We start from the raw sequence: 19,175 nt of genomic DNA on the forward strand, positions 1-19,175 counted from the left end.
CTGCCGGCGGGTCACGAGACCCCCTGCGCGCGGAGAGCTGCCGGGCCGCTGCGGGCCGGGCCGGCTCCGGGGCAGCTCGCCTGGGCGACGGACTGCTGGTTACCGGAACGGCTGGGCAGCGGCCCCGGACTGCTCCAGGGAAGGTGCCCGAGGCGATCTTCCTCTCTGAAAGAGAGCTCTCTCCGCCGGGATGCAGGCGGAATTCCTCCCGGGCATCTCCCGGAGTCCTTTGACCTCTGCTTGAGGGACCCGAGATCCGGGCAGCAGCCCCAGACTCCTCCAGGGAAGCTACCCGAGATGATTTTTCTCTTTAAAGGAAGCTCTCTCCGCCGGGATCCACCCGAGACTTTAGGAGATGCTCTCTCTGAGGGTGTGTCAGGGACTACACAGGCTACATACTATAGATACTACATAGAAGCATTTTACACACACCAGTGTGTGAGCAATGGGGCCAGTACAGGCAGGGGCAGGCGGAGCCACGCAGAGCTGCACGCAGGAGGCATACGAGTGCCAGAAGTTGCAAGACAAAGAACAAAATAAGCACAAGGGACCGCAGAGAGGCAGGACACCCGCTGAATACACACGAGTGACCGGCAAAGCCAGCAGCAGGACAAGCAGCTCCAGGGCAGATGAGATCCCCCTTTTGGGGGTCGGTAAGTAGCACAAAAATGTCCTGCGTGAAGAGGAAAAACGGAGGAGCCTTTTCCAGTTCCGACTTCTCTCACAAACGAGCTCTCCAGCCTGGTCACACCGACTTCAGCAGCGAGGAGCACCAAGGGCCGTTGTCAGTGCCAGCGATACAGCAGCAGTGCCGTGAGCAGCCCAGGTACCTCGGGAAGCGTGTGGCTTTTCCCAGCATTTGTGGGATGCCAAGGGAAGAGAGGGAAGACTTCCCCCGAGAAACAGCCTGGCTTGCTTGTTTCTGCTTGTTCTTCTTTAAGTACCTTTCCTTTCCTTGTAGAAGAAGGCCACTTGTTGGAAGAACAAGAGGCTTTCTCAAAGTCACAAGAATGCCTATCCCAGTTAAAATAAAAAATACTTTTGTTGAGATTTAATGAAACCATTTTCTTTATCGCCTACAACGATTTTCCAAAAGGGATGCACATCTTGCAAATATTGCCCATAATTCTGTAACGGCATTTTCCAGACTGAGAAATCAACATGTCTTTGTGTGCATGCTGTAGCTTCAGCCAGTGAAGTGTTCCTCCTCCGCTGACCTCACCGCTGACACCATCATACGGCCAGCTGCCTGGGTGTCTTTCTGCTAACAATTCCTCAACCATTTTTCTCTTTCTGCTCTCTGTCCTACCTGACGTTTGTCTGTCTACTTCTTGGCCAGATTTCCTCTACTGCTTCTTGTCAGTAACTCGGGTCTGTCGTCACGTCTCTGTCCATCCTCCTGTGTTCACGTGTACCTGTCTGTCCGTGTCTCCTGATCGCATGTCCCTCTCTGTCACTCTGCTTTATGGGTACAGTTTACAGTCGGATGAAAACGTTAAATTTTGAGGTTTTTTATACATGGCCTGCCTTTTGGTAACCCCAGGTGGTAATTCCTCCTGACCCTGCCTGCAGGTGAGTTTACAGGAAAGGCCCTGGACAGACTTGAAGCCCTCGCGGGACGTGACCAGGCTGTGTTGTGTTCTGCTCTGGTAGGGGTCGGGGAGAGGGAAGATCTCACAAGGTACAGCTTAGTCCTCGGTGCCTGAGCGGAAGAAGAACCAGCGCCGGGCTGCCCAGAAGATGCTTGGCCTCAGGGATGACGGTGCTCCTTCGTGTGGGACAGGGGCAGGTTCCCCAGCAGAGGCGGACGTGAATCACGCTCATTTGAAGCAGACCACTTGAACTTCTTGTAATGTATACATCGGTACGTAGGGTGGATAATCCGTGGAGCAGGGTGGAAACAAGCCAAGCAGACCCTGTGTTGCGTTAGCTGACTCATTTAGAGCATCGTCTCATTCTGCCAGACAAGTTACCCCTGAGACGCAGGTACAGGGCTGCATGTTGCTACTGGTAAAGTAAAAGCCACTCGGCGTTATGTGTTAGACTAGCATTGGGCACGTACGTGCTGACGGTGTCTCAGCTCAGGAGATGGCTGAAGAATGATGGTTTATTGTAAATGCACTAGTGCGATGGCAGAAAGCTGCCTGAGCACGCCCTAGGCACGTCTGAAATCTTAACTCCCAGCCTCATCCCACTACATATCGAAGGCATCAATAATTACACAAGTTGTAGTGTAGTGGTAAAATCTAAGCCAAAATGTTTTCACCAATTTTGACCTTTTTAATGCTGTGAAGCATAGTCCAGGAGTCCATCTACTACTGGAAACCTCTACTTCTTCTTGCAGGGAAAGAGTGTTTGCTGCCAGGGTAAGACTGATGAAAATAACACGCGGTTCCAAGTTGATGCTTGTTTTATGAGAATCTCATCGAATGATTTTTAAATGTAAACTTCCCGATTTAGGACACTCAAGGATCAAAATCTTAAAGCTTGTTGCTCTTTTTCCAAAACCTCTAGGTTGTGAAGAAAAAGACATTCTAGCCCAACATCTTCAGCATGTTAATTTGAAAACGTAAACAAAGTGGAATTTCATTTAAAGCATTTAATAGCTGAGACAAGCAATGTGAAAGGCTGAATTACAAAAGAAACAATACAACCCGACCTTCATGCTCCAAGTTTACCTTTCCACAACTATTAGTACTTCCAGGTCAGTTCTTTCCACCAAAAAGATGCTGTAGTGGCGAAAAGATTATGCTGGGGAAACAACAACAACAACAAAAAGAGCACATTACACTTCAAATCCTTCTCTGACAATTGTAATACCAAGGTAATTTCTGTCCACCAGAAAGACACAACCCCAGCACAAAGTAATACAGAGGAAGACTGAAAAAAGAGAGGAAACATACAGAATAACTTGTGCCGTGACGGTCCAGTCTCAATAGTTAGAGAGACTGGCATCCATTATGATTAACAAGGAGGTTTATTTCTTCCCAAACTAACCTATCAAACACACAGTTACTGCCGACGTTCAGCTTGTGCTGTGCAGTGAACAGACCACTCTTGCGGGATGCAGCTTCGACAGCTTTAGAGCACTCGTTCAGTCAGCAATGCCCAGCAACTGTTGGCACGGTTACTTGAATTTCGGTTTAAAATGGTGTCTTTGGGAGTCAAAGTTACACAGGCCACAGTTGCTAAGCGGCCAAGTAAAGGTCATACTTACCTTAACGGGACTGCAGGTCCGCCCCGGGAAGGCCCTGTTACAAGGGGGAGTGTTTAACTCCTTTGGAAATGGGGCTGGAGATGGCACTCCTCAGCTGAGAAAAGCCACATCGTGTGAGGGCTGTGACTGAGGTCAGTAGTAACCCTCCCGTGAGGAGGTTTTTTCCCCAGGACGGCTCAGAAGAGGAACATTTGTTGGGAATGTTGCACCTTACCACAAGACAGAAGGACATCCCCGAATGCTCCTTTGCCTTGGGGGACTTTGGTTTAACCACAGAAAAGAGGTGTCCATTCTCCAGGATAATGCAGAATCCCCTGAACTGCCAGAATCAGGCACAGGCTCTGGCACAGGCTCGGACACAGCCGGGACTGCATCTGCTCCTAGCTGCGGGATTCGTACCTTCTCCAGAACTTTGAGAGACCTCTTCCTTCGGACTCCACGTTTCCTTTGTTCACCATTTGGTCCGTTTGCTGCAGTAGCTGCACTGCACCCTCAGCCTGACCGGCTGCTGCTCTTTGTTCAAGGTGAGATTCCACAGGTCCCCCTGTAAGAAACAGCAGCAAGAACAAAACCACAACCTCGCCCTCTCCCCACTCCCTGCACACCCAACGGCAGACCCTGAAACGGAGAGGTGGGTCCAGACTCGGACTGACGTGACGCCTGGGAGCTTTCAAAGCAATCACAATGCAGGCTGATTTGGAGGTAGGCTCCCATCGCACAGCCCAGCTCTGAGAGAGCTACGCAGCCCAGCTCCGTGGGCGCGAGTTCGTTACGCGGGATGAGAGTCCCAGCCAAGATCAGTGGTGACCTCCCGCTTTACGGCGCTTCTAATTCCTAATCGCACGTGCTGGAAAATACCAAACACGATTTTTAAAGGAAAACTAAGACCAATGTAATCCTTGCGGCTTTTGATTTAATATGACCAATTTGAATGAACCAATCCAGGAATTCCTTACTTACAGAAACCCACTTGGTTACAGCCCGCGGTAAGGGATGCTGGACTAAACTCACGCTCCTTTTCTTTGGAGGAATTCTGAAAGGAAAAGGAACCCAAGAACTCTTACACAATGTAAAATTCTGTTGTACAGGAGATTTTTGTTTGCTTGCTTGCTTGCTTGCTTGAAGAACTAAAAGGCAAGGTCTGCTCTCTTGTTCTGTGATTTCATTTGTTTTCCCGCTACTGTGAGGACTTTCTTCACCAACATATGTCTGCCCCTCCCTCCTCAAGACATTCACAGGCCTAACATAAAGCTGTAATTCATTGAGCAGGCTTTAATACAGCAGACAGTGAAAGAATAACAGCAGCTATGGCACAGACAGAGATTTTAAAAGACATGAACAGAGGTGCTGTGGGAAAGAACAGCCTCTGGACAATACAGGCCCCTGGACATCAGCCCTGCTAAGACACAGTCATAGGAAACAGAGTAACAGGGAAGGGACAAAAGTGAAAAGTGCCAGAAGCAAGAGGTGAGCCAGGAATACCCGTTAGGAAGGCTATCAGCACTACAAAGGACCGCAAACAACAAAATCAGCAGGTAAGCTTCTTTTTCATAAAGACAACAGTTTGTGTCTGGACATCCCTCTCAGCGTAACAGTGCCCTGACTAGTGCAAATTTCAGGTACGAGTCATGGTGGCACAAGCATCTGTTCTGGAGAAGGTCCTTCTCACCTGAACTGGTATTTGCTCAGTTGATGGTTCATTCATCATAGTTCCAGTTTACCTGGAAAGAGCTCAGGACACGTCCTCCCACATTAGTTAACACAATATGAGGCTAACGGTGATGTCTGCCACCTACCACGTTACTTCTCAGGGTCCAACATGCTAACCCGGAGCTCCAGCTTTCAAGGGCTCTAATGCTTGGGAAATTCAGCCCCCGTACAAGGAGCGGAGGCATTCTGGGGATGGTGATTATAGCAAAGCGGGGAATAAAAAAGCCTCTTTCAGAGGATGATCCTTATCCCACCAACAGAGCGTTTGGAGCACCTGAGGAAAGAAGCCAGAAGGGGCATGGGTAGAGCCCTGTCACTAATGCTGCAAAGGTAAGCTGAGGGGAAAAAAAATAATACAGGTTTTAGAGACAAATAAGCCTGCTTGTTTTGGAGAAGTTCTTCTGTACTGCATGCTCCTGAGGAGTTACCAGGCAGTCTCCTTCCTGTCTTGAAAATCCAACAAACCTGTCCAAACCCCCTCTTCTGAAAGAAAGCTTTGGGCTTACACCAAGGGGAGGGCTGTTTCAATACAGGAGTTTGGCTGTGCAGGCTGAAGGTAACCATGCAACTCGGAGCGCCTGAAATCGCAGGCCATCGTATACGCAGTGAGTCCCTGCAGAGCAATTATGCTGGGATTGGCCCTTTGAAACCAGTTCTACAGGAGCAAGCAGGCAGTATGCCCTGGCCATCTGAGACTTCGAGCAAGCCCACAGACGACACTGGCGTAAAGGCTCAGCCAGTTGTGGAGAGCTCCAAAAGGTTCCCGAAAGGGGGGCAGCACGTCATCATGCAGAAACACGCAGAAATCCGGGTATTTGATGCAACTGTTCACCTCCCCAGGAACAGCGGGAGAAGCAGCTGTTCCTTTTATACCACCAGGCAACTTTCTTTGTGGACAATCCCAAGAGGAATGAGTTTGCCTCCTCGGAAAACACTCTCTCCAAAGAGTTGGAGAGGTAGAAAGGCCAGGAAGGTGACAGTGTGGCAGGGACTTGAACTAAATTTAGAACGAGTATCAGTATCCAGAAAACGGATGAAATGCACTGGCACATTTGGGAGGATGGGCAACAGCCAGGAGGAGGAGAACAGGGGTGCTAGGGAAGACCCTGTTACCTAAAGGGTGTGCCTAACAGCAGCTCTGTCAGAGCAGCCTTTTAGCCTGGGGGCTAAAAGAGAAAGAATCTTCCCCTCCTGACAAGGTCTCTGGAGAACAGCGGGTTTAGAAAGCAACTGCCAATCCCTCTGCAACAATCTGGTCGTAAATCTGCCTTCTGATGACGTAGTAAGAAAAGGCATGACACTGTTGCAAGAAGAGGGAGATGCCTACAAGGCCACCTGCACAAAGAAAGGACGCTGCTGGGGAGTGGCAAGGACTCACACTGAAGCCAGTATCAAGGTGTCAGCACCCACTATTGGCCCTTCATGGAGTTGTGCACGAAGGGCATCTGAGGTAAAAGAGGACTGGAGCCTTGAAGACAAGGCAGGGCATCCTTCAGGTTCAGCTCTGAGAGGCTAAGCTCACCCCTAGAGTGCATAGCTTGACAGTCAGAAAAGCTTGTGTCCTCTCCCGGTCAAACTCATCCCTTGGCTAAGTTTGATGAGCAGGAATCAAACGTCTCGATGCAGGTGATGCAGGTGAAAAGGGAAAAAAAACATTACCTGGAAGCATTTTGATGCTTGCCACTTTAAGAATCCAGGACTAAACAGATGCTGTTGTCTCCTTCTGAATATTCTGTAGCTTACCGTTTCAAATCCAGGCTTTGCTTTACTCCTATGGTGAACCCACTCGGCTCCAGTTCTAAAAAGAAGTCAAATAGGTAAGAACTCAGTTTACAAAAAGTCACAAAAAGGAAGCAATCTTGTAAATGGCTACGCCAACTGTTTCTTTAGAAATCAGCACTTTAGTACCTCTAGCCAACAAGACACATACCCTTAATCTATATTTGTACTCCTGTCTCAAAGTCTCACTTAAAAAATGAAAATATGCACTCATTTCAGTATTAGGCTTTCTGCTTTTCTAAGAAAACCAACAAGTAGTTAAAAACAGTGTTACGTGACATGGAAAGGGGGGTGAGCAGCGAGCTGAGAAAGCCTGCAAACCCTACACGGTTACTGACACAAAGAGAAGGGCAGGCAGCAAGGAACCACAGAAAGATCTTACAAGACTCGGTCATGGAGCAATCAAATGGCAGAGGAAACTCTGTACAGAGAGGTACAAAGTGGTGCACGTGGGGAAAAACAATCCTGGCTTCACACACAGCATAGTGCTCTCTGAGCTGATCAGTGTCACTGGGGAGGGACACCTGGAGATTCTGGTAGCTCAACACTCAATAGCACCCAAGAAAACCCAAATCCAAATCCCCCGTGAGGACTTAGGAGCAAAAGAGCTCGTCCAAAAAGAAGAAAAGATCAAGAGGTGGTCGGATTACAGTAGGCAAACTCCTTCCCGGGGAGGGGGGAATGCTCACGCTGAATGAGCTCTTCAGTCTAACAGAGTAATCGGAACAAAATGACAGAAGGCTTGAAGTTGATGCCTCACCAATTTAATTTTGCAACCAAGAATACACTTTACAATGATTAACTGTTTTAATCTTTTCTGGAATAGCGTAACTTCTGGGGCAAGACACAGGACTAAGAGAGAACTGCCAGGCTGGATCATGAAATAGCCCTGTCTGGCCTTGTATTTGATGAATCTACAACTCACGTCTTGGCTAAAAGAGTCAGAAAGCATTCTGGATCCTGGTCTCATTCTTCCCTCGTTTCCTGCAGTTTTATTGTGACTAGAAACTGAGAAAGCGGGGGAAAGGCAATGAAAGGACTACGTTTGTATGAGCGGGAAACAAACTGGCTTCAGGCTTCTCCCATTATCATCTCTGCATGAAATACATTTGAGAATTGGGTAGAACAGAAGGCAACAAGGTCTGTACATGGCCATGGAAGGGGAGAGGTGAGCATAAACACTTCCGATCATGCTGGATCTGGGACTCTGCACATAGTTGTGAATATTAAGTACAGGCACAAATTTTCTTTTTTTAAAAGCTACACTCCATGAAATAAAGAAGCCTGCTAGACTACAACTCATAATGGGCCGGCCTCTGAAAGGTAATCAAGAACTAAGCTTGAAGCTAGCCACCATGAGCCAGCATTGCACCCTCGTGCTGAAGGCGGCCAACAACATCCTGAGCTAAATTAGGAAGAGTTTTGCCAGCACCTCGAGGGAGATGATCCTTCCCCTCTGCTCAGGGCTGCTGAGGCCAGTCCGTGTGCTCTGTCCAGACTGGGCTCCCCGGGACGAGACTGGGACTCACTGGCGTGAGCCCAGCAAAGGGCCACAAAGATGATGAAGGGACTGGAGCACATTTCAGGTGTGGAGAGGCTGGGAGAGCTGGGACTGTTCAGCCTGGAGAAGGCTCAGGGGGGATCTTATCGATGTACACCTGATGGGAGGGAATGAAGAAGAGGGAGCCGGGCTCTCCTCAGCAGCGCCTGCTGGCAGGACAAGAGGCAAAGGGCACAAACTGCAGAACGTGCAATTCAATCTGAACACAAGAAAAAACTTTTTGACTGCAACTCTGGTCAAGCCCTGCAAACGGTTGCCCACAGAAGCTGTGGTGTCTCCACCCTTGGGAGTCCACTCAGAACCTGAGGGGACGCGTCCCGGGCAACCTGCTCTGGGTGACCCTGCTTGAGCAGGAGGGGTTGGACTCGATGATATCACAGGTCCCGAAAACCTCACTGATTCTGTGAAATCCACAGATACAGAGCTCAGCCTCAACGACTCTGAAATCCACAGATACAGAGCTCAGCCTCAAGCTGAGAGGCAGCATTCATCAGCCAACTCAGAGGAACAGGCTGGGATGCAGCCAGAAAACTGGTCCCAGTTCTTCCCTTGTCATCCCTGGCTCAGGTGTGCAAGCCAGTGCACTGCTCTGTCTTGTTGCTGAGTTCTCATCCCGCTGTGATTCTACAGATAATGTTAACACAAAGGAGTTAAACAGGAAGACCTCTAGTTAACGGCATGGGAACCTGAAAGCGTAGGACAACTTTTCTCCAAACATGGGCAATGCTGCTTAGATCCTGTCACCTATGGAAGAGAAGGAAGACGACAAATGGGGCAAAGGATTACATAGGAATGAAATACGAGGAAGGTGCAAGAGACATGAAAAATATCGAGATGTGCCCTGGAAGACTATTTTGTACTCAACTGACCTGTCCATACCCGACTGTGGGCATGAGGTCTCTGCTCCGACTTCCACTCTTCTCCTCTTCACCCTTCCTTCCACTGCAGGACTTTCTGACACTTCCTTTCTTCTCTTGACCTTCAAAAACATTGCAAACTTGGTACTGATAAAATTTGATTTTGACTTTTCTAGTTTAGAACAACAGTCAGAGCTAATATACATCCGTATTTCGCAAAACTGTTCATGTTTATACAACAAAACCCCCAAAATGATTCAGGAATAAAAGATTAGTTGCCTTATTCAAACTGAAGATAAGCACTGAGAGGCCATCCAGAGAATTATGCTCAACAGTTTTGAACAAGAAATACTGCTTTCCAGGACATCCTATTTGCTCCATCTGCAGAGGAGGGCCTAGGAATGTAATTAGCAGGAATGTCATGCTAGCAGAGAGAGAAAAAATGCTTTGGGGGAATTTGGACGGGACATCTTCACTAATTCACTCCATCTTCAGACACTTACTCGTATTGAAAACAAACCTACCCTGAGCTCTCATTAAACAAAAGCTTCCCAAAGCAGCTTAACTTTGTTGTTTATGACATATACCTAGGAAACCACTTAATTATTCAGCAATATTGACCTCGTACAGACTCTCACAGGGAAGAAACCATTGGACAGCTCAGCTCAGACTTGGAGAGAACGCATTTAACTGAAGCCAGCAGGGCTCTCAGGCCCTGAGGCAGGACTTCATTCAAAGGCCGATGGAACTGACAGGACGATTTCTCTCAACTGGGACGGCTCTAGGTGAGAATTCAGTGCCACCTCACGTTGCCTGAGTGACACCCAGAAAGAAGAGAACTCTAGCATTGCCTATATAGATATTCTGCTCCTCCAGGCAATTTGGAATGTAACTTTAAAAAAACACCAAAACACAAACAAAAACACACGCACAACTTACAAGCTCATCGCTGCCCTTGTTTACTTCTTCACCTGTAACAGAGGTATTATAAAACTTGGTGAATATTTGGTGACTGGACTTTCTTTAACCAACTTCAAAGTACATTTTTGCATTGCACCTCGCTTTCTGAGAACAAGACGAACTACTTGGAAACAATGCTGGACTTGCACACGATATGCTGAAATTGAAAAACTGCAAATACAGCTCTTTCAGAACGAGAACTCCTGGCTACGAATGCCCCATGTTGATGGGATGGGGACAATTGCTTTTCTTGACGAGGTCAAAGGAGTCTTCAGAAGAGAAGAAGGAACTGAAGAACTGTTAGCATCACCCTGTGTTCTGGGCACCCGATGGAAGATGCAAGGACAGCTGGAGCACAGCCTCCACGCAATATTGGCCAGCTAACCTCTGATGCGTGGGATCCATACATGTTTTCCTGAAGAAAAATCCCTGCCAACAGAAACTTGAAACAGCAGTGCCGGAAAGTAACAGCACGTTATGCTGTGCATAATTTTAGAATAGAAACGTCGTACAACTGTCTGCAGCGGGCAATTAAATACTGGAGCAAGGCATACATGGAAGCGAGTGAATTCTCCACGTTTAGAAGTTTTCACATCCAGACATGGTATATTTGATAGGGGATGCTACACGCAAGCAAATGGGTGAGACTGAGAAGTGACTACTTGTCCATTTTATAAAGGAGACCAGATTATCAACTAAGCAGTCACAAGACAAACCAGGAGCTTTTTGCAGGGACCAATAATCAGAACAGGAAATAGTAAGAATAAACACTCAGCTTTCCCAACAGAGGAGGTTAAATGTAGAGTCCCACAGAGGTCTCAGCTGGGGCCTGAGGCTGTTCAGGGAATTCACAGAAAACCTGGAAAATGACACACTAGGGAGGCGACAACATTTGCTAATTATACAAAAGACATTGTTACCATTATTACTATCATTATTTAGAAAAACAAATGCATTCTTTCTTTAGGAAAACAGAAACAAAGAGCGTGAAGTTCAATGTCAACAAATGTCGGGAAAGGGAAAAGCAAGACGTAGATCATAGATCTTTCCAGAAATTATCCAGACGTAACCATACAGACTTACCACAAGATACGTTTTGCTGAAATGAGTTGAGTTCTAGATACACAGTGCAAATGTAGGGATAAGGCACAAGATGGACCTTCCATGTTTGAATCTCATCTTCGATACTCTCTCCCATTTACTCAAATCTGAGAACGATGATAAGACTTAAGAACATAGCACTAACGTTTCAAAGGAGCAGGACTCCTGACAATGTCTTCTTGTACAGCTTCAAAAGCCATACCACACTGAACATATGTATAAGGGAGCAAATACAATCTGTCGGTATGAACTTTGCGAAAAAGCACGAGTAGCACATTACAAGAAACACTCACCCAGGTGATCCTCTCCCATCAGTCGCTTGTATTAATAGCCTTGTGTGTCCTTAACTGTATTTGGCTTCAGTCAAATTCAATTAATGAATTTGTCAATTCCAATTAATAAGCTGCAGAACATGCAGCAGACATGGCTAAATTCTGTCCAGTTGCGCAAGCAAGAAGAAAGAGATGAAGGCTAGCTGGGCCTTTGAGCGCTCTGATGAAAAGACATCTCGAAGGCGGAGGAGCCTGTAGTAAAGCTGCTGGCCAGAATAATCCAGTCTCAAATGCCTCAGCACTTCCATACCCAAAGTGAAATCCCCAGGAAACTACGCTCCACAAAACCTGGGCATGCCAATAGCTGACTATCAGCTTCTATATGCCTATGCTGTGCAAGGGCACAAAGCTTTTACAGCGCCGTCTTTTGATAGCAGGCCAGACTGACAGCAGCTAAATGCCCCTGGAAACTTCAGGGAAGAAGGAAAAACTCTGGTGACTGGTCCCACAGGAGTAAGGGGGATGCGCAAAATAAGGTGAATGCTGGGTGGAGGACATGTGCTTCACTTTTATTTCTAGACTTCAAAGACTACACGGAAGAGGGGACCAGGATAACTGGATGACAAGCCTGCAGGCTTTGTGTGTTCAGAAGCCTGTCTAGTCTTCCAGCTATCTCAGCTCAACTACTTCTCCTCATAAAACTCACTCTGTGAGGTGCTTTTTGCTTCTCTCAGCCATCTGTGTGGGTGCGTAAGCATATACTGACATTTGCTCCCACCCAAGAAACAACTTTTATACTCAGCATCCCTCTAGGCAACATAAGCTTTCATGGGAACACTGTCCTGTTCTCTCAAGTTCAAACTCAAACTTCTTCCTGTACAGACTGAAGACGGCTTTGCAGGTACAATCCATCCCCAGAGGCTCATGGATGCGATTTAATCCTAACGTACCTTACAAGAAAACTACCGGGGTCTTCTCTACTAGCGGGCCAACGTTGCTGAGCCTGTAAGGAGCGTTTTACGTTTTATTAACCTTTTTAAGCAACGCACTAGCTTTGCTTGCAATCGCATTAGGTGGGCTTCCTGTGACTTTCTATATACACGTTCATTTCCTCTGGCTAAATCAGATTTGGAACGCAGGGGTGTTCATCTCAAAACACTGCAAAACACTTTTCCCGTCAGTCCTCTGCTGAAGGCAACAACTGCGGAGGATCTTCAGCTAATGTAAAACTGCAAAGCTCAGAGGAGTCCTCCTCCAGCGAAAGATCTGCTTCCTTTGACATTCATGTCTAGTGGTGTGCAATGCCCAACAGATAGGAGTCACTCAATCTTTTCTTTTACGAGTAGGAAAGAAAGGATACACGGAAAGATAGTGAAGTGGTCTGTAGAAAACGGATGTAAATCATCAAGGTTTCCAAGGATGACTCGAATCGCTTCCTAGAGAGGCCAAAAAAAGAAAGCAAAGAAGAATATTAACCATATAGTCACAATTCCCCTGTCAAGTACAGTTTCGAGGCTTGGGAAGAAAATTAGCATCACGTTACAGTTTGCATGAATCCTGGAAGAGCAGGTTCTGGATATTTTGCTTTTCCTCCTCCCCTTCTTCTCCCCGCTCCCTCCCATCACCTTAGAGTGCGCTGCACTAACAGACTCATAGAAACTGAAGTGAATGCATGTCTTAATCTTGAATTCACATAGAAGCATTACGATGGAGAGTGGAGGTGTGCTTTTAAGTTTAACAAGTTTTACATTTAAGAAGCCTCCTTTTTGCCAGCAAAGCACACGTGGTATGGACCTGTTTCGAAAATAAACATATTCCCCTTTTTCTGAATATTGACCCAATTCAGGAACAAAGGAACTGTAATTCAGCCCCAACAAACTCCTGCTTTATAAACGGGAAACTTTTTCTGGTAACATCTTTCAAAATTTTCAAAAGAGAAAAAGAAAAAAAAAATTAACCGATAATTTTCCGTATCAGTTAAAATCAGCCCATTTTCTTCAATAACATTTAGAATGCTATTACTGTACTCTGAAGATTTTTTAAAATTAAGTAACAGGAGCATTTTTAAGCAGGCACTATATTTGTCTCATTTCCTCGGGAATGGCAGGGGCTTTCTTCTGTCTCAGGAAGAAGATGACAACAGCAGAACTCGTCGGTTGTGACCAAGCTTGGTCACAAAGTAATGGCATCATTAAAAGGACGTCCACTGGTTCCACTAGCTCCAGTTACGACGAAAGCATGTGCAATCGAGCATTAGATTAGCCTCTGTCAAGCGAGCTCACCAGTACTGCCACAGCTCCTGACAGAACAGGAGGGTTTGACAGCTAGTCAAGCCTGAGAAGTTAAGAGCAGGGGTCAGGTCTGAGGCTGAGAGCGAAACCACGGCAAAGCGCTACTGCAGAATGCAGCTGAACAGGAATCAGCAAGGAACGGGGTGCAACTGGCTCGACAAATAGGAGTTCTCATTTGTCCAGTTCTAACAGTCAGTAGCTTCTTGGAAATGTTTCAGATAAAAGCATTGCTCGTCTACGCCAATGCTGCCTCTTGATGACATTTCTCGTTTCCGTCATTTTTTCACCCTCGTACTCTCCAGAGAAGTTCCCCGTTACCCTCACTTGAAACGTTGCGTTTGACAAAATGTCCTCAGTCCCACAACGAACAAAAGATTTGCTCGGCCTAACATTCAGCTAAGGTCCCATGGACCTGCTTCGTCTCCTACCTCTAACTCCTTGGCAGCACTTGCAGTGTTGTCGAGATCAGGAGCGCTGTGAAACAAACAGAGAGAGTTAGTCCCACCCCAATCAAAAAGCAATGGAGCTCCACTTGTTGTAAGAGTTTAAACAGCAACAAAACATCACTCCCGCTGCACAGAGAAAACACTCAGCAGGCAGATGAATTCATAATTTATGGTTCTTAAAAAACATCCACTATTCCACCAGGACTGTTTCTTTTCACTTTTCTGCCCACTTGTCTTTTGTGTGTCTGAGGATACAAGGGATGAGAGATCCGATCTTTTCAGTCGATCCTCAGTAACCTGTAGGATTGGGTTTTTGACAAGGTGCCCTCAAACCAGCGCCTCTGTCTTCCAGCCTATCGCGATGCCATTCTACTCAAGGGACTAAAAGAAGGAACCGGCAGGACGTGTCTCTTAATCCCCTCCACGGTGCAAACCTGCAGAGGAATGGGCCTTCACAGCATTGGAGCTAGGCCCTGTGATGCTGGGAGTTGTGTACTGCCTGCATCAAACTGTGTTCCCAAATATTAACTACATCTTTTGTAAGCCAGCTGCTCAAAAGTTGTTTGCTGCTAGGTATCGCCCAACAAGAAAATGCACAGGGAGAGAGGAGGTCTTAAAGAAAATCCAAACCCATTAAAAAGTAAACAAATCACACCAATGTCACTTGGAAATAAGTAAATGCAGCGGAGTGTAAGGAATTACGGCATGCAAGTATTCTCTCTGATCGGTCACCGTCTTATTGTGGGCAAAAGGAGTTTCACTTCCCAAATCTGCAGGCTGACGGATAGCATTGCCTTGGGCAGAAGGCTGTGTACGCACTTAGGACTTACTCCTTTACTCTCTTATGAATTGGGAGGGAATCCAGATCCTTTGAACAAGTACCCCCTGTTCACCACAACCATGACACGATGGGGAAGAGCTTCACGAGTTTCGCTGTCAAAGGAGTTGCTTCTGCTACGTTTGACCACGTTGATGTGAAGACCGACTCGATGAGCTCGCTGCCAATTCCAGAAGTTATGATGAAATACAAAAGGTGCCGCAAGTGTCTCGTGTCCTGTTCCCTCAAGTATAACAATGAATTGCAAGAACTGATGTTGCAAGGCACACAAACCGTGAGGCATGCAGCGGCAATGACAGACTGCCAAACTCAAACAAATGCGGTGCTCTCTTTCCCATCAGGAGACCAAACACCTGCAGGCTGTTCAGAAACCTCCGCACACTACTGGCAGTGCCTTCCAAAGGGATTGCACTGAGGGAAAGAGCTGCGTCAGCAACATTTCAAGGACCTTCTCAACACTACACGACACCACACGACAGACCACACACCTTCCTCTCCAAAATCAACACAGAGAACAAAACAAGGAGGAAGGTTAATCCTCCTGGGTCCGACACTATTCCAGCAACACGCTAATAAGCAAAGCTAAAGAAACGATTGCATTTGAATTCATCCCAAAATAAAGTCACGCAACAGAATTTCAAAGAGCCAGCCTACTTCGACAAAGGAAAAAGGAGACAAGCGTGGCACGAGATTTAACGTAGCTTCAGGTCTGCAGACAGCCTAACTGGCATCATGTTCGTAGCGCATTCTCTTCAACTCTTCTGCAGCTAACAAGAGTCACTTCCAGAGTAAACCCAGGCTCTGGCAATGTCTGTGCACATCTGACTGCAAAGGGAAATCCATTCACACTCATAAAACCACTCTCTGGGCAGATGCTTGAGTCACTCTCTAGGGCATTTTAGCCCGGCTGCAACCTCACTGGCATGAAAACAGGGTTTTCGGGATGGCACAACGCCGTTCTTTCTCTGATGCAGGGACACTTGCTGACTCAAAAGGAGCTCAGTCCTACTTTCTGCAGGTTTGCCACCATCTGAAAAGAGATTTAACCTCAACAGTCTATAAGACTTCCAAAAGCCTGTGAGGGCATCAACCTTGCACTGCTGTCTGATGACGATCGCAGCCTTGAAGGATGTACACAGGGAGCCAGATGATGCTGAGCCACGGCTTTGGGGTTTTTTTATGACTACTTATGAATGCTATCATTATTAACTGCTTACCAGAGGCTGAGACAGCAACAACTCCTAAAGTTTCAGACCAAGTTTGAGCCCTACAGAACACTCCTTCAGCAGGACACACTCTATAAGCAACCTGGTTTGGAACACTACCCTTAAACCTGAGCAGCTCCAGCTCCTTCTGCCAGAGTAGCTCAAACTTCTGGGCTTATTATAGCCCGCAGCCTCCAGGATTCTGAGTGCCCTCTCACATTAAAAGCTCCACAGCTCCTTGAGTGAGCTGCTCAAGGTTTTGCCCACTCGTAAAAGCCCTTGCCCATCATCTCGGTGTGTCTGACCAGCAGACACAAGCAGATTCCTCCAGGGCAGTACCCTCAGGGAAAGTCTTTTTTTCACCTCTAAAAGATCACCCTCTTTACTTGCTTTACATCTTCCCCATCTGACCAGACTACTCAGCACCCTGGGCTCCAGTCACTTTGCTGGCTACTAACTGGAACTTCCTATTTGAGGCTTACCGCACAACTGTTACCTCCCACGACCCTCCTGTTCATTGTCCCCTGCACACCCAAAGGCTTGCATGCCAGCAGTACCACAGACTCAAATCCTCTCCCTTCCCTCCCGTTTCTCAGGCTTGCCACTACAGTGCCTTCTAGAAACTGAGAAGCACTTATCCTACAAGCCCTGCTCAGCCCCTCTGCCTGCAGGAGAGGCACGCTGTTGCTTCCAAACAACAGGACAGGTTTGTCACAAACGCATTTGAAAGAGGAGTGGCAGCGGAAAGGGAACCTTGAGAGAGAAAAAGCCCCGAGAGCACAACAGACATCTCCTGCCAGCAGCCAGGGAGAGTTCCCAACGGCTCTTTCTACATCCACGCTCGAGCGCCAGATTGCAAGGCCAGCAAAAGGCACATTGCTAACAGCAGACGGCCCAAGAAATAAGTACGTACTTTGAGTACAGAGCTCCACGGCTGTGCTGGTTTTGACTGGGATAGAGCTAATTTTCTCCACAGTAGCTTGGATGGGGCTGTGTTTCGGATTTGTGCTGGAAACAGGGTTGATAACACAGGGACTTCTTAGTTACTGCTGAGCAGTGCTCACACAGCGTCAAGGCCTCTTCTGCTCCTCACACCGCCCCACCAGCGAGTAGGCTGGGGGTGCACAAGGAGTTGGGAGGGGACAGGGCTGGGACGGCTGACCCCAACTGACCCAAGGGATATTCCGGACCATAGGACGTCACGCTCAGCAGTAAAACTGGGGGAAGGAGAAGGAAGGGGGGATGTTCGGCATTATGGCATTTGTCTTCCCAAGTAACCGTTAGGCGTGATGGAGCCCTGCTTTCCTGGAGACGAAACACCTGCCCGCCGATGGGAAGCAGTGAATGAATTCCCCAGTTTGCTTTGCTTGCGTGCGTGCACGGCTTTTGCTTTACTTATTAAACTGTCTTTATCTCAGCCCATGAATTGTCTGACTTTTACCCTTCCGATTCTCTCCCTCATCCCACTGCGGGGCAGTGCGTGAGCGGCCGCGTGGGGCTTAGTTGTCGGCTGGGGTTAAACCGCTACAAAGCTTCTCAGTTAAACACTCACCAAATTTCAAAATCCTGTCCGTAAAACCGGCCTCTTTTTCCACTGAAGCACAAAATCCACCCATGGCAGTGAAGCAGGAGCATTTTTTACACCTCACAGGACTCTCTCACGCCAACGCTCAGCCTGTGCAAGTGCAGTAGCAACTTTTAAGTGACCACTTTCACCGTCAGTGAAAGAAGGCAGGAAATGAGGAGCCCCCGAGATCTGACTCGAGGGTTTCGTATTAACTCCCTGCCACGTGCAGCCATCAAACTGCAGGCTGACTGTGCAGCTTTCACATGCTCACCTGTTGAAGTTGCCGTACCGGATTTTAAACTTGTACACCAGCCTGCCCGCACGAAGAAACCTTGTTTCAGGCAACGGAGAGGTAAATGGCTTCAACGACATCCTTCTTGCTCCCGGAATGCCAGCCTAGGGAAGCAGGAGAGTCAAAGGCCCATTACTAAACCCTTCACCGGATCGCCTTCTGTCATACCGAAGAAAAGGTGACAGGCAGTTTCTCCTCGAGAGGCCATCTGCAGAGAGAACAGATTGCCCACCGGTATCTCCTACCCGTCAGAAAACGGCTGATTCAAGTGTCCGTTCCAGGACCGCAGGGCAGCTTGGAGCAGGAGGAGAGGACGGACTCGGAGCGGACGGCTACCCCGCCTGCGGCTCCGCTGCTCGGGAAATGTCACTCCCCACGTCCCCGAAGCTCCACAGGCCTCTCGCCCCGGGGGCTGCCAAGAAAGCCCGCGCAGGACCGTGTCGCAGCCCGTGACCGACACCAGGCCGTGAGGGACACCCCCGCCTGCTGCGGGTCCCTGCAGCCCCCGCGGGTCCAGCCAGGAGGAGCTCGTTTCTCTCCACACCCGCACGCCTCCCCGCTGCCCCCCGGCCTCCCTCCGCCGGACAGCCGCCAGCGGGAGGCAGTCCCCGGCCGCCCCCGCAGCCCCGGGGCCGGGAGGGACGGGCCGGGGCCGGCCGGGCCTGCCGGGCAAGGCCGGGACCCGCCGCGGACGCCGGCCCAGCGCCCCGGCCTGCCGAGAGGGGAGATGCCGCCGCCTCCTCAGCCCCGCTGCCGGCCTGCGAGGCCCCCGGGCAGCCCCGGCGCTGGCGACCACCGGGCAGCCCGCCGCTCCGCCGAAGCGGAGGAGCCCCCGCCACGGCCACCGGCACCGCCGCGCCCGCCGCCGCCCTTGCCTCAGCCGGGGCCGGGCCGAGCCGAGCCGAGCCGAGCCGAGCCCAGCCGAGCCGAGCCGAGCCCAGCCGAGCTGAACCGAGCCCAGCCGAGCGGAGCCCCGCCGAGCGGAGCCCAGCCGCGCCCAGCCCAGCCCAGCCGAGCCGAGCCGAGCCGAGCCGAGCCCAGCCGAGCCCACCCCAGCCGAGCCGAGCCGAGCGGAACCG

General features: G+C 48.8%; 1 pseudogene; it reads right to left on the bottom strand.

Moving 5' to 3' along the window:
- Positions 1–2,584: 2,584 nt before the first annotated feature.
- Positions 2,585–18,718, bottom strand: LOC127022725 (membrane-anchored junction protein-like; annotated as a pseudogene).
- Positions 18,719–19,175: the final 457 nt, after the last annotated feature.

The sequence above is a fragment of the Gymnogyps californianus genome, chromosome 16 (assembly GCF_018139145.2).
Source record: "Gymnogyps californianus isolate 813 chromosome 16, ASM1813914v2, whole genome shotgun sequence".
NCBI classification, from domain to species: Eukaryota; Metazoa; Chordata; class Aves; order Accipitriformes; family Cathartidae; genus Gymnogyps; species Gymnogyps californianus.